The following is a 12,827-nucleotide window of genomic DNA, read 5'->3' on the forward strand; positions in this document are numbered from 1 at the left end:
TTTGGACCTTAATCGCTCTAGAAAAAAGTCAGTAAAGACCGAACAGAAAAAAAAGAATTGGTCCAGAATATTTATTCATCGATTGATAAAATAAATGATGAGGATAGTAAAAATTGGCTTAGATTTCGGTCTGGACATCCTAGACCTGTATGAGACCGATATAATGTTTAGTGGATTGAACTCATACGGTCCTTTTAACATGTTTGTTCAAGACTGTTTTAAATGAAAAATTCGGTCTAGATAGCTCCCCTAAAAAAATCAATTTGGATCGGTCTCCTTTGAAATTTCAAAATTGTAAACATTGACCTTTAATAACGTCATATGAAGTGTTGCATAAATCATATTTGTACAACACATAAATCAGGAGAAAGTTGGTCCATAGATTGAGACCAAACAAACGATTTATAAAAAGAGTAAATTCCTGTTTAGTGTCTGGATCGAAATATCAGTCAGAAACGTTAAAAATTGGTATAGAAAAGATCACTATAGAGTTGACCGAACCGAAAAAAATCAAACTGAGTCTCAACACTAATATATATCTAGGTGTGTAGCAGCTAACGATGAAAAGAATCAAATTATTTTGAAGTATACAAGAGCTTTTCTTACATTTTTTTTTTTGATAAGCAATGAACAATGAAAGTAGACATTAATAATGCTGCATTTTTCGAGAAAAAATCTTTTATGAATATTCAGTTGTCATTTGACCCAGTATGTAATTGGATATTCTATGAAATTCCTACAAAAACTATTAAATAAAAAAATACCCTCTAACAAAAAAAGAATTAAAAAAAACACAAGTTATTACATTACATTACAAAAAAAAAAAAAAGATATTAAAAAATCTGTAAGAAATAATTTTATAAAAAAATCTTTTAATAATATACACCATTTATCATTAAGAGAACATCATATTCTGACCAATAAAAAATCAAATTAGATTTCTTTGTTCTTAACAATAATATGAGGCTTAACGACCTACATGATTTGAAAATTATATCCGTCTGTTTTCAAACAATAAATAATGGAAATAATGTATTAAAAACTCGATACCTCATTTTGAGTAAAAAAAAAAATATGAAAGAATAAAAAAATAAAAAACTCCAATTCCCATAATATATATTTATAAAGTATTGATACATAAGAGATCCCAATAGTTTGTGAATATAATAATTTTCTCTATGTACTTAATGATAATGATCCTTTTTTTGCAATCATGATTACTTAATTTTTGCAAACCACATCAATCTCCTAAGCATCCTATTGTTAAGATTCAAAACAATTACTAAATCTGCCTGATTTTTGCATTCAAAAAGAATATAATTTTGATTGAGTCATAATGAGTGAAGGAAAAACGAGTATATTCGGTGTGTAAAAATAGAGTTTTCCTCTCAACTTGTAAAAGTTGTAATTTGTACATGGAAATTGTAGAATTGTATCCTTACACACTTTATAATGCCTGGATTTACATTTCTCTTTGGGATGTGAAAATAGTTGAAATCTTCCTGAATATACATTAAAAAAAAAAAGTATATGTTGTCAATCTGCAAGACATTAGTGGCTTATAAATATATTTCTACCTTTTTTGAAAAGTCAAACGTATTAGTAAGCAAGTAGCACTATAGTTTTGTTAATGCTCTTTGCCATCAGATATGTCGTCTATCGGACTGTAACATCCGAATAATGTTGAGAATGTCCTTGGATATATCTTTCACCCCTCCTCCCCCGTCAAGGCTAATTTTAACTGATCACCTTCAAAACATTCTTCAAAATTTAGGGACTACCACATTGATTTTCAGTTGCTTTTTTTTTAACTTGATTTACCCTCACGAGGATTTAGACAATTTTTACATCCCTTTCCCAATATATAACTATGTACGTTTTTGATAATGACTGATGAAAAAACGATGATGATAATGATGAGAAGGTCGATAACAATAGGATCATTTGTTACATGTACATATGATGGAGGTAAAACATCTTTCAAATCAATTAGGATGCAATACATTATCACGAAGTTTTGATATGCAACGTGGGTATTAAAAAAAAAGTTGAGATAATAATAGATATATTTATAATGAAAAAGGTGTGATTTACTTTTTAAAGTATCGTATTCGCAATTGTATATATTATTTACTTAATTCAATGTATATTTTTCGCATCATATCTTAATAAATTAAAGAGCCAAGCCTTTACAGATGACGTGAAGGCTCTAGGGAATGATAAAATAAATGAAAGATTTTGTGTTTTTTTTATTTGAAAGAAAATGTATTGATAAAGATTTGCTCAGTATACCGATGCAATAATGGTACCGGGATACTGACGCATTTAAAACGGTAATGTAAGAAATTTTCATCATAACCAGTACAAGCAGAACGATTACGTCATACAAAAATAATCCTGCCAATGGCTTAACCTAGTGATTCTTAACCTGGATTTGATCAAACCCCAGGGGTTCGACAAGCCCCTGTATTCACTAAAGTCACTATCGCCCGGAGCGAACTGCTTTAAGTGCAAGTGTGTCCCAACAGCCCTGCATTTCTCAAAGTGGGAGATACCAACATGAAAAAACAACAACATTGGTTGACACGCTGTGAGTTTCTTCTTACTCTTGGATTAAAAATATTTAGTTGTTTAGTAAAAATGTGTTACTCATAGATACAGCCTCTTTGTGTAACTTATGAGGTTAAACTCTGCTTTTCCATCATTGGATGCAGCTGATCAAGCCCCATTACTAATTTTTTATATCTGTGCTGTAGGGAACTGTGTGTGGTCAGATGGCAACTTGTGGCTGGAGTGATTGTACGTCATTTTTTCATTTCTTTTAATCTTAATAACGGATTATGATGGGAGTAATTGTCCTCAAGGCATGTTTTGCACTGTCCAAGTCGAACAATTCTTGAATAGCACCGGCAAAACTAAAGAAACACTTCTGAAAGAAGACATGATAAACGAATATTTTTATTTTGTAAGCTTCTTACGACAACAACTAAGGCACTCGATGTGCAGAAAACTCGTGAATGACTTCTTCAGAGACAACAATCTTTTATCGAATATGGTTTCTGCAGTTTGTTCAAAGGGAGCTCCACCCATGCTGGGACAACACTTTGGTTTTGAAGCGCTAGTGAAATCCAATGCACCACACATCGTTGTTACGCACTGTGTTCTAAATAAACGAGCTTTGGCAACCAAACCCTTGCCTTCAAAACTGCCACAAGTATTAGAAATTGTTAACTACGTAAGAAATAGTACTATAAAGCATCGCATCTTTAAAGAGCTGTGTGAAGAAAGGTGTTCTGAATTTGAGATACTTCTGATGCATTCTGTTGCCATGTGTGTGAAGTTAGCACCTATTTTTGCAAGATTGCGCACATTTTTATGCATATTCCTTCGAAAAGTCTGAGTTAATTCTCATTTTGGCTTACATGGCAGGAATTTGCCATGCTCTCAATCATCTCAATCGACAAATGCAGGGTGGTGGATTCAATATCATCAAAGTGCAAGACACCTGGAGGTTTAAAAAACTATTTTTATGGGAACGACGAACAAAGAATGATAACTTCACAAACTTTCCCTTGCTAGACGACTGTGTTAGTACGATCGAAGACATGACTGGAATAGGAGATATTTCTGAACCTGGAGAGCTGAAGCAAACAATGGCCATACACTTAGAAGAATTTACAAAGTCTCTCGAGGATTACTTCCCCCCTCAGGGTCATATCCAGCCTGTTTGAGACAGTCGTGCACGTATAGTGTTGCGACAGCACACATGAACAACTAATATCTGGGTGAATTCATTGAACTTCAAAAAAGCCAGCTTCAAATGCAACTTTTAAAGAAAAAAAACTCTGTCAACATTAGATGTCAGAAATTGTAGGATACCCTCTTATTCTAAAGAAACCCCTTAAGGTACTCATATAATTTGTAACAACATATATTTGTGAGAAATCTTTTTCGAATGTCGACATAAAAACGAAGAAAAGGAACAAACTTTGAAGCAAAAACGATATGAGAGTGGCACTTGCCAATGAGAGGCCATGCATTTCTGCACTTGTGTTTGAAAGGCAAAAATACAAATTGATTTGTGGCAAATATTCTTCGATCTACGTTTTTGTTTCAAATTCATGTTTCGTGGGTTTATTTCTTTGAACGCAGTGATTTTTGGTCACAACTGAGGATTGGTTAATTTAGTGCACTAATAAAATATAAAGAAGAAATCATATTCTATATCACTAAGTGATTCGGTGAATGCACTGATAAACCTTGTAGGTTTCCGAACCTCCGATAAGGTTAGAAACCACTGGATTAACCCCTTTCTTCAAACTAATGATCTTTGAAGGTAAAAATAATAATATTAATTGTCACTAATAAACAGATAAACATTACTAAGTATGAGCTATTCCTATAGTTGATATATTTGTAAGGAAATAAAGTTCGGAAGGAGAAGGTGGGAGCGAGAAAATGGTGGTACTTTTGAATGCAAACTTTTATTAGTATCAGTTGCATGTTATATGATTTTTTTTTTTTTTTTTTTTTTTTGGGGGGGAAAGGAATTACTGCTATAAAGAGGAGAACCTTTAACATTTAAAAGAGTATTAATTCAAAAAAATATTATAATTATAATTACATTCATATATATTTATTTTATTATGCACTTTTAAAACTATTTGCACCAAAGATAGGCGAGAATGCTTACTTTAGAGGGAAAATTTAACACCACGACGACCAATTAAAACATGAAGAAAGAGCACATGTAACAACTGTTTATCCTTTTCTAATCACTATACTTAGTTTTTTCATTATAAGCCTACCCCCCCATCCAATGCAAAACTCTTGAAGACAGGGGTTCAGTACAAGGGGATTACCCTTTCCATTGCTCTATATTTGCTGGTGAAAAAAGTATCGATATACCGATACCATTTTGGCACCGCTGCAAATATATTGATATCATGATGACAAATAATTATGGGTATTATAAAATCATAACTTTTGTTCACCCATCCCCTTTCAAATGTCAAGTAAAGATTTATATATACTCGTATATTCAAAGTTGTTACTCTATCAACAATATGATAAGATAGACTTGATCCCATATATTTGTAAATACCTGTATAATTACTCAAGTATATATATCGACTCAATATATTCTAATCATCATCCTTATTTATGTGTATCAAGTAGGTATCATTGATGCAGTTTTTGTACAATATATACTTTACTATGATAGGTACAAAAAAAACATATATATAATTGCAAATATCAAATTCATGAGTTGAGTTAGCATTATTGTGTTCAAGATTAGACATAGCATTTAAAAAAAAAATATTAGGTGTTTGTTTTTAAAGTAATGTAGCTGTTGTTGCCTTCTCCTCCCTTTGTCCCTCCTCCCAAAAAATGATGTAATGAGAACACGACATTCAGACTTTGTTCAGCCTTGTCAAATTGTGTTCAATAAATCTTTATTCAAAGTATTTGTTATATAAGTTACGAACATACTTTATCAAGACTCTCAAAAAGTACAATTAGAAGGCCTTTATATATATATATATATTACTTCAAATAAGCCAATAAATATCAAAGTGGCCTCCAATGGCCATAATCCTAGGCCTGAAGAACTTGAAGGTCTTCTACACGTACTCCTCCGACATGTCAGCCCACCCCTTCTCCACGGTAATCCTAAAGGCTCCCACATTCACACGAGAGGTGGCACAGACCTTCCTCTCGGTGACACACCAGATCTCATAGTCAAGAGGGTTGCAGTCTAGTAATGTGACCCTTGGAATAGGGGCAATGCAAGGGATCTTGTCATATATTATTTCAGTTTCAGGAAGCGCTTATATATGATTTATGTTCCCCTCCTTCTCAGCTGTCTTTGGTGTGACCAAGAAATTTGTTGTGTAAGTATTATTTGGTTTTATGGTTTAACGAGTTGATATAACGAGGAAAAAATTAGATTTTTTTTGAAAGTCAATTAAACCTGTCCAAAGTTTCATTTACAGTTCACTGGGATACGTTGTAGATTAATCGCAATTATGTACAATAATGGGTTAAAATTTCTTATGTTTTAAATATATATCCCGACTCACACTTTATTGTTATACTGTCGGCAAATTAGCTAGCATGTACAAATAGTGTTTTTATAGCTATATGCCCGGATTATTTAGCCATTAGTTTACCCTTATTTCTACTACTCGTATTTTATTTTTACTTTCAAATTCAGCTATAAGCTTATAGATAGTAGTTTTTGCTAATAGTCGTAATGCTAACAAGTAGTTATTAATAAATAGGGTGTGAAAATTGTCGAAATCCCAGTGAGCATACATTAAAAAAAAAGAATGTCTTGGTACCCTGCAAGATTTTATTTCTCATATTAATTTTTCTCCCTATTTTGAAAATTCAAACGTATAAGCGAGCAAAGTGTACAATAGTTTTTATAGTGATTTCCATAGGTCTATAAAATATGTCATAGAAATTGGGACTTGAAATTGTTGGCAAAAAGAACAGTGTTATTTTCCTAAGCTGTTATCCACATTACTTAATTCTTTAAGACAAAACATTGAAGTACAAAATAAATACTCGTGCGGATGCTCATAAAAGCCGTCCAATAACAATCACAGTTTTCCCGGAAGTTATAAGTGTGAGTCCTTGGACTTGGACTAGAATTGAAGATTTAAATCGGAGTAATTCCAGCCTATATATCCGTGAATTATTAATTGAATAGTTATGAAAATTGGGGCTTATTAAAATAATATGTATTGATATATTGCATAAATTGACAGAAACCAATACTGACCTTGTATTTTAGGAGCCGATGCATGAACACTCATTACCAGACATTACAAAGTCATGGTCTGTATTTTTGTGTGCCAAGAAATGAAATCAGTTTTTTTTTCTTCGATAAAAAAAGGAACACGAAAACGAAAAAATAAGAAATAAAATACTGTCATTTTTCAAAGTACATAAACATACCAAGGAAGTGAATGCATGGTGAAGAAGGTCAAAAGATACGAACTGAAAACTCACATGAATTTTCCATAGTTTAGTCGATGCAAATAAAAAATTTATTCTATTCAAGTATAATTATGTGTAAAATGTCTATTTTAATCAAAATGCTGAAAAATTCAAACAGCAGATCTCAAAATATTACGTTTTTGAGATACAAACATCAAATGCTACATTTACAATGACTACGCTAGACATTTATACACTTTTCAAAGGTAAGTTACTACATAGTACGTGTATAGACAATTTATTTCTAAAAACTTTGTTTATTATCATCCTCAAACTTCAACAATTTTCCCTATCAAAATGAAGAGGCTTTGTTAATAAAATGTTTATTGTTTGTTGGAGTCATATTCTATGGTAAATTAAATTTAGGAAGACCAACATTACGGAGGTTTCTCCCTCAAACAAGAAACATTTGAAAAAACATAACCTTTTATTTGTACAGAGAAAGTTGTTGAAATTAAAAAGAAATACGTTAATAAACTTACACTCAAATATTATCTAAAAATGTAGTATTTTTATAAGTGATTTACTAAGCTTCGTTTAAAATACAGCAAAGATAGACAATTTACAAAATCATAATAATATTACGATTGCGCTCCAGGACCACTCTCTATGCCGTCAGCAAGACCAAAACGTTGGAGAGGAAGAAGGGCTCTATCAAAAAGCCAAATTGGATCCGAATAAGTTAAAGAGAATAGCCCAGGCCAATCCCCCCAAGACCATGAGGGCCCATGAAAGAGATCTCGGGGTTTCACACCATACTGCCCACAGAGCTATCAAAGTGGATGGAAAGAACCTTGTGACGATAGAACGACTACTTTTGACACCAGCAATGCAAGAAACCCATCTCCTTCGTTGAAATATTTTTTTGAATAAGTTTTTAGTTTTTGAACTACTTTTTGACAATACACCCCTGATGCCAAAACACTCTACTACACCTTTTAGGTGCGTGCCGAGGAAGATATCTTTAGTGCCCATTATATAAACACCAAGTCCCTAAAATCCATTGTCAGCCAGCACTGGGATGCCATAACAGAGGACTACCTCCTCAATGGGTGTCCGGCCTTCCACCACTACCTGGAATCCATAATTGTATCTAAGGGCGGCTACATTAATGATTAAGGGAGCTCAGACAAATATATATTCATAGTTTTAATTTTGTTAAAATTCTATTGTTTATTAATAAATTATATCTTGTTGAAGTTTAAAAATCAAATGTAAACTCAAAGTTAGCCTGACTATAAAAAACATTTTAACTATCAAATTTTGTAGGGTTTTTGTTTAAAATATATTTTGTCTTCATATTTTTTAGATAGATAAGTCGAGATCTAGATGTATCAATATTTTTAGATTCAAAAGTACTAAAATATGTTTAGAAAATCAGCTTTTAGAATCACTGTGCATTTCTAATTTAAGCGACTGGTATTTATTTTTTCACTCCATACGTGCAGTTAACCTAATATTTCATGAACATATTTTGGTTAATTACGGCTTTATATTCAAATTTCTGGCATGACTTGAAATGTACAATAATCCTTATTTTTTTCCAATGTTCATTTGATTTGTGGGATATTATTTGAGGACTTATCGATCTTTTTAACTAGAAAATATCTTACTATTGATCTAAAATTATTAAGAGGGAATTTTTGGAACATTCAAGAGTTGATTTGAGATTAATCGTAAAGATTCATCTGAATATTTGATTAACCGAAATAAGAGATTAATATTAATAATACATTCTGAACTCAATTTCTGGAAAAACATTCTATCTTGTTTTTAGTGTTGACATGACGCATATTTCTTATTTGTATAACTATACAAATTGGTTTTTCTGAGTAACAACCCTTTAACCTTCCGTTACGTACATTTAATTCTTAACGTAAATATTTATATGTTGTGTTTTGCCAATCCAGTGTTAAAAATGATATTGTAGAAATATAAAACTTTATTTGTCCTCAGTAGTCGTTCGACATAATACAATAATAATCAGTGAACAAGTTAAATACTTTTTTACCATTATATTATACTTGTGAATTCATAATATACACAAAATAGAACTTGGAGAATATAATATTTAAATTTTTGAGTGTTATAGAGGAAAGATTATTTATAAATTATTTTCAAACAGAATAAGATATTTTCCACTCCCCTTCCATCTTCATTTTTCATGTTCATCTATGGACTGAATAAATAATACGAACTCACAAAACATTATTTGAAACTTCGATTGTTTATTTATATAGGGTTGAGCTACAAAATGTGAACTGTTAATTATCAATAATTTTCTTATTAATATAGGAAGGTTTATTTATTAAATTTTGACATTCCGGTTCAGCCATTCTTTGTGCATAAACAAATTATAATAAACATTTCCTCATTTTGCCATCATGAGTGAGCAAGAAGCCAAAAGGTAGCACATCTCAGATTTCCTAGTCACGGAAGTTGAGGTGGTGAGGGTTATGGAGATTGTGAAGTGCTCTAGGAGACTGTTATTGAAGGTGGCCAAGATGAAGAGGCATGGAGAATACCTATACAGGAAAGGAAGAAGTAGAGGGCACAATTTAAAGAAGGATCCGGAGATCCTGTCCACCTTGGAGAAGAAGATCAAGGAGGACCCCACCAAATCAATGAATCACCACGTCAATAACTTCTCTGTTGTTGCTAGGACGATCATGAGGGTTAGGAATGACAACTTGGGATTGCCCTCATACACAAGGACCTCAAGCCACCCTCTAACAAAGGTCATGAAGGCCACTTTTTCCGCCCAAACCTGTAAATTTATAAATGACTTATAAAATATTTAAGTATCATCTCAAAAATAATTCGATACAGGAAGTTTATTATAAGAAAAAGAGTATAAAGAACGCGGATTAATAATAATGTAACACACTTCAAAAGATATTTAAGGATGTTTCAGTATCTCCTATGGATAAAAGATATTTGTCAAATTCAACTTTTTTTAAAAAGGTTTCAATTTTTTTAAGATATGTATTTACAATACATACAGCTCAATATTCCACAGACAGATTCGAGTCAATTATAAGGTTTTGTATTAAAATTTGTAGGATGCATTAAGATGCTTAAAAATTGTAGGTGTAGCTTCAAACCATTATATGATTTAAGTGACTTGTATTGGCTCCAGATACAATCCTTTCAAATAAAATATATCAATACCTCATGTGTCTACATGAAGTACAATTTGTAGCATGTTCAAGAGGTTAAAATGACTCATTTGTTGATAGAAATTGGGGATGATTCGTCAAAGAATACAAATAGTAGCTAGGATCAATTTTGAAAAAAATAATTAAAGCTTACTTTTGTATTGTTGAGGCATATATACTTGAATCAAAGTAAGCATATATATATCAAAAAAGGTTCTGTGTTCATATAGTTCTGGTTTTGAGCCCGAGTTTAGTCCGAGTCTTCACGGCAACCAGTCAATGAAAAAATCGCTAGAGTACTAAACCTCTGTCCGTAACTGCTTTTTCATATTATTATATAAAAATATAATATTATATAGTACATGTTTGTCCGTCTGTTCGTCCATAATTAACAAGTTTGTCTTAGAATTATGAGTATGTGCATAATAAAATAATTCGAAATAAAGTATATAATTCGGGTACATCCTAGTCATTATATAAAAACAATTGAAAAGTGACTCCTTCCAGCCATATTTATCTATATGTATTTTACAACTTTATTAAAGTTGGGCGTCAACATAAAAAAAATCTAGATCAAAATTCAAGAAAAAAAGAAAATGCCAAATTAATTAATCTTTATCTATATATTATGGGCTAATAACTCAAATTTGCGGGATGAGCTAAGATACCCTATAATTTTAGGTCTAGTTAAGAGCTCTTATTTGATTAAAAAAACTTGTGCTTGCCCCGATATGACACTTTTCAAATAAAATCTATCAATTTCTCATTATTTTATTATGATAATCAATTTAGGCTACTTTAAGTACAATTTGCGGGAGACCCAATGAGTTAATAAGAATAATCTCTTAATAGAAATGAATGATTATTTGTCAAATAATACAATTGTAGTCCTCATTCAATTTTGGGAAAAACCATTTCGGCTTGCTTTTGGGGTAATGGTCACATATGTCAAATTGGTCTTTTGTGAAAATTATTTGTCAAATTTAGCTTTCTGAAACAAAAAAATTTATCCCAAAACATTTAATTTAAGTTGTCAACAATTTGTCCAAGGGCAAACCCTCTCCCCCCCAAAAAAAAATCCTAGCAACGGCACTGCTCACGGAAGTGAAGGAGGGTTAAGAATTAGAATTTTGTTTATCAGAGTTGTTCACCTCTTGTTTCATCGTTTGGAACCAGTGAATTAAAAACAAAACAAACCATATCAAGTAATATACCCAAAAGTAGTTTAATACATGTATGTAGGTATCTATGTACTATATACATTAGGGTGGACGTAAAAATCAACCTTTTAACTTTACTTATCTCACCCTTCCATTTTGTTCCATCATAATAAAACTCCGCTCTACAAAATATATTAACTTTAATTAATATTTTTAAAATATATTTTTTAGTGTTACATCCATGTTACATTTTTCACCAGGAATGACCAGGGCGCTAACCATCGCACATTGAGTACAAGAGAATACTTTCTCCCGAGTGCGTTGTCGATTCCAGTTAACATTATATAGTGGCCCTCGATTCTTAATATTTTGACCTAGGTACAGTGTGCGTAATCGAAATAATTTGACGAATTTTTAAGACGAAGAGTAGAGCTTTATGATTGGGACAAAATGGGCGAGGTCTATATGCAAGAAAGACTTACCCTGTCTATAGGACCTGATTGGAGACTGTTCTGGCAGCTAATGGGAATCATATTGAATAATTTATAACTTAGTTATAATATGATTTATTCAACAAACTTTCAAGTTTTTATATCTTAATTTTCTTTAAATATATGATAAAATATTTTTGTACTAAAATTTGTTCAGATTTCGTTTACATGCACTGTATATTGCCAATTAGCCTAAAAAGTTCCATATTTCCAATTTTTTAACTTACGTACATTTTATGCCAACTAATTTTGTCTTTACTTGTTTAGTAGTTTCAATATTCAGATCATTTTAACATAAAATTAAATTGTTTAATACTTATTGTAGTACAATGTACTTTATTAACAAAACTATCCCTCTTGACCCATTATGTGGAAGAAGTTGTGAGTTTTTCTCATATGGGATATGACTCGGAGTCAATCTATGGTCGGAGGGATGAGACTCGAGGAGATCACATCTAATTTTTAAGGAACTACAACTTTTAAAAAAAATCTTAGTTTCATTGCTCAGTTTATGGATCGACCTTGCAAGAAGAATATATTATTGGAGTAGATGGAGAGTGATCTGGTCTTTTTCGAAAGATTTGGGCAGTAAGCATTTTGGAGGATCTTGGAAGTAGATGGAAAGTTTCATTATGTGAAGGAGGCTGTGAGTTTGTCTCGTATCGAGTATTCAAAAGTGGGGATTGGGTCTTGGAGTCAATCCGTAGACTGAGGAATGTGACAAGTGGAGATCACATCTCATTATATAAGCTACACTGACATTTTCTTGTAATTTGGTCTCATCCCTCAGTCCAATGGATCGTATTTGAGTTCATCTCCATCCCCTCCGGAATTATCCATAAGAGACACCTCCTTGCTATTAAAAAGTTGCTATAACCAAATTCAACTTTACACTGTTATTGTCTATAATTTCGAGATAGAAAGAGGAAGTATATTGTGCGGTCAAACTTTTACAGTGTACCAATCGAGAGAATGAAAATAAAAATACTGGTTTCTTAAGGGCACAATTA

Source organism: Lepeophtheirus salmonis, chromosome 5, assembly GCF_016086655.4.
Source record: "Lepeophtheirus salmonis chromosome 5, UVic_Lsal_1.4, whole genome shotgun sequence".
Taxonomy (NCBI): domain Eukaryota; kingdom Metazoa; phylum Arthropoda; class Copepoda; order Siphonostomatoida; family Caligidae; genus Lepeophtheirus; species Lepeophtheirus salmonis.